Source organism: Pinus tabuliformis, chromosome 9 (assembly GCF_031772625.1).
Source record: "Pinus tabuliformis cultivar Carrire ecotype Pingquan chromosome 9, CPIR1, whole genome shotgun sequence".
In the NCBI taxonomy this organism is placed as follows: Eukaryota; Viridiplantae; Streptophyta; class Pinopsida; order Pinales; family Pinaceae; genus Pinus; species Pinus tabuliformis.
In genome coordinates, this window is record NC_142307.1 from 1,707,004,574 (window position 1) to 1,707,008,897 (window position 4,324).

The window sequence follows — 4,324 nt, forward strand, 5'->3', positions numbered from 1 at the left end:
TAATATATTTAAATAAAATTATCTTGAAATTATTATCATTAAATTTGGAAAACATCATCTAAGACACATTAAAGTGTGATGAAATTGTTGTTAATAGAATTTTATGTAAGTAATATCCTTACTATAAATTTGAGGAAAATGATTAAGATGTTGAAATTGTATTTTGATCTTTTAATTTATATATTACTAAAATTTGGAAAAGATAATTTATAATAATTATATTATATGGAGATAAATTTAAGAAAAAGAGATTTAAAGTGACCTTTACCAAAGAACTACCATAGTGATTATGAATTTTCATGGATATCATTGATTATATATACAATTTTATCCTTTTATAGCTTATGCTTTCTCTTCGTCTGGAAAAAAGTTTACCCTTTCACTTAATTGGTTGAATGGTCAATCTAAATTTGTAAAGTGTGTACTGACATATTTAGTAGTCACATCACAAAATTTGTTGACTTTGCTGTATACTTCTTAAATAACCCAAACAAGTAACTCTATAACTTTATCCCATAAAACTAAGGAATTTAAGAACATAAAACAGAGGATAATGCACTTAGATTCAATGAGACACCACCAAAAATAATTCAAAAGATGACATATATAAACATTCAAGTTTGAAATGGATATTTCGAAACATGCCACGAGTAGTCACTTCAAATAATTGTTGCATTCCATTATTAAACACGGCTTCAAGTAATTGTTTCATTCTATTATAAAACATTTTGAAGTGTACTTTTTATTGTCATAGTGTATTTTTATTTTTCAAGTTCTTATGTGGGGTTGAGATCATCTTTTTAAAAGTTAAGTTACTATTTATACAAATAAGTTATCGTTTGATACAAATAATGAAGTTGGATCATGTCACCAACCATATTTGTTGGTTGAAAATGTTCATTTAAATTTTTAAATATGATAAATTAAGAGAATTAAATTAAAATTAAATAATATTATATTATATGATATAGTTGTTATATATATAGATATAAAAAATAATTTTTACAATTATAAATATAAGTTTGGTTGTAACATAAGTATTACGAAGTAGAATAATATAATAAAAGTTTTGTTTAAATTATGTAAAAAAAATTAAAAGAAAGTAAAAATATATAAATAAATTATTTACATTAATAAAATAAAATAACTTGTGCATAAATTAAATAAATATAGTGAAAAAATGTATATAATTTAAAGAGTGAGAAAAATGTGTATAAATTGAAGAAACATAGTGATGGTGATAAATCACACATAAATATAATATTATTAAACAAATTTTAGGAGGAGAAAAAACTTACTTTAAAAAACTTTCAATAGTTACAATGCATTATAATGTTTTTTTCAACAAAACTAATTATAAACCATTCTAGATCCATGTGAATTCCAGATATACCTAGAGTCTAAAGAAATCAAATTATGTAATTTTTATGTAATTTCAATTAGAGAAAATGTTTTAACAAATAATTATAATTATTTTTATTGTTATTGTTATTTTTATTTTTGTGTAATTTGAATGAGTGAAAATGTTTACATGATATAATAGGAAAGGACAGTTCCACACTTAACTGGAGAGCACCTCTCAACATAATAAAAATGTTTGAATATTTCTTTATGACATAACAATATGTTAAAACTCTTACACAATTTTCTCAACATATAAAAAAGTTTGAATAATTCTTCATGACATAACAATATGTTAAAACTCTGAAGACCCAAAGGTATCTGGCAAGAGTGAAAGCTTGCCCCGTTATGGACCACTAAGGTTATTATAGGTGGAGAGGTTTTCCTTGAATCACAGTGATGAGTCACCGTGCATTCGCCATTGGCAGCAAAAAATAACTCTTCTCAATATTAATTTGACAATTGAATTATGATAAATTTTCCCACCATATAAAAAAAATCACCAAAAATATATAATAATCCTTTCAAAACACGTCATTATACCTCATTATATAAAATATCTTAAATAAACCTAACAAGTAAAGACTATGTGTGAAACCAGAAACTTGATTATGAAATTGTCCTTTTCAGATGTCGATCCTGCTTTGAGACAGACCATCTAGCGAAAAATTGCCTAAAAGCCTCACAGAAAAATTCTGCTAGAAAAAACCACCACAAATCTACATGGTGGGAAGGAGCACAAAAAGAACACTACACTGTCATCAAAGAAGAATTCTCTAAAGAAAACTCTGAATCACAAAAAATCGGGCAAGAAAGAAACAACTCTCAAGGCAAGCATGGAGAAAGCCCCGTCCTCTCAAGCATCAACAGTTATGAGGATTCGAATATCGCACAAAATAAATCTTCATTTAACAGCAAAGCAGATCTCCTAGACCAAACTTCTTCTCCAACTATCTTCAAAAGGACGAACACAATAGATCGTGAAGCTAAGACACCAATGTCGCAAGAAAAAGAAGAGATGCAAGATGAAGGAAGTTGGAAGATTGTAAAGAAAAAAAAAAATCTACAACATCAATCTCGCCAAGGAAAACGAGGAGCCAGACAATTAAAAACTAAAAGGAGTATAGGTCCGATAGACCATTTTGGTCTCAGTGAACGTTAACCGCTATCATTATCATTATCATTATAAACCACCCCTTAAACTTTAATAATCCCTTAACAATGTACTTAATTTAATGGAAAAACTTGTTTGTCTTAAATTTTGCAAATTTATTGATCTGGAAAAATATATTTAACGGCGACGACAAAATCAACCTTTTACTTTGGTATCGGATGACCCGACTCTACACCGGGTTAATCTTTGGGATTGGAGTTAGTTTTCCGGAATAAATTTGAGAATTTGCTTCTACTCTTCTTATTATTTTCCCGAAAGAATGGCAACAGAAAGAGCGTTTGTGTTCGGGAGCGTGGCCAAGGATTATGTGACTGCCAGACCTCGGTATCCGCCTCGGCTTTTCTCGTTGCTCTCCGCTCTCACGCCCAAACACCAACTTGCGTGGGACGTCGGCACAAGGAATGGACAAGCTGCTCTTCAAGTCAGTCTCTGTCTTCACATGCATAACGAAACCCAGTTGAGATGGGTCTCATCTCGGCTGTTTATAATTAATTTTTTTTTGGCTCTTGCAGTTGAGAATTTGCTTCTGCTCTTCTTCTTATTTTCCCGAAAGAATGGCAACAGAAAGAGCGTTTGTGTTCGGGAACGTGGCCAAGGATTATGTGAACGCGAGGCCTCGGTATCCGCCTCGGCTTTTCTCGTTGCTCTCCTCTCTCACGTCCAAACACCAACTTGCGTGGGACGTCGGCACAGGGAATGGACAAGCTGCTCTTCAAGTCAGTTTCTGCTTTCACATGCATAACGAAACCCAGTTGAGATGGGTCTCATCGCGGCTGTTTATAATTAATTTTTTCTTTTTTTGGCTGCAGATTAGCGAATATTACGAGCGGGTAATAGCCACAGACATAAGCAAGGAGCAGCTGCAGCACGCGGAGAGGAGGCCCAACATAAGGTACGTCCTCACGACGCCCTTGATTCGATTGTCGGCCCTGAAAGTTCGGTGGATCTCGTGACGGTGGCCGCCGCAGTCCACTGGTTCGATCTGAACACATTTTACGCGCAAGTAAAGCGTGTTCTGAGGAAGCCCGGGGGAGTGATTGCCGTGTGGGTGTACACAAAACCGTCCGTCAGTCCGGCGGTGGACGAAGTGTTCGAGCGGTTCTTTGAGCGTACTCTGCCCTTTTTCGACCCGTGCGGGAGATGGGCATTCGAAGAGTACAGGACTCTCCCCTTTCCTTTCCCTTCTCATCCCGCCGCGGGAGGAGCGTCCGTCATTGAATTGGAGATCGAAGAGACGAGGACCCTGCAAGAGTACCTGAGTTTCTTCAGAACATGGTCGGCTGTGGTGAATGAGGAAGGTCTGCTAAGCGATGACTTCGTTCGGCAGTTCGAGGCGGCATGGGGAGACCCTCCTCATCACGACCGACTGTTAAAATTCCGCTTTTCTTAAAGGTCGGCATGCTCTGAATTGATGTGTATCTGATTCACCTTTTTCCAAAGGTCGATCGGCATGGTTTGAATTAATGTTTCTGGCTGACTTTGTTTTCTCGTTTTCTCTACATATTCCAACTTAAAGAGAGTAGTGATGTTTCTGGCATGCTTTGTTTCTGCTTCAGTGTCTCCACGATCCAAGTTAAAGAGATTAGTGAAATTATAATGTACAAGACTTTCAGCTTGCGACATCTCTAAATCTCTCTGGCAACCATGTGAATCCTAATTTTCGTAAAATTTATCAAGCAATTTATTTAATCTCTTTTAATATGTTTTATTGTCAAATTAAGGATAGATTTGGATTGATTGCATCCAAAT

At 34.3% G+C, this 4,324-nt stretch overlaps 1 pseudogene across 1 annotated transcript; it reads left to right on the forward strand.

Annotated features, from left to right (window-relative positions):
* The first annotated feature begins 2,834 nt into the window (after positions 1 to 2,834).
* On the forward strand, positions 2,835 to 3,985 carry LOC149155478 (uncharacterized; annotated as a pseudogene). Its single transcript, XR_016263363.1, has 3 exons — positions 2,835 to 2,996; positions 3,088 to 3,291; positions 3,385 to 3,985. The product of XR_016263363.1 is annotated as an uncharacterized LOC149155478 (transcript).
* Positions 3,986 to 4,324: the final 339 nt, after the last annotated feature.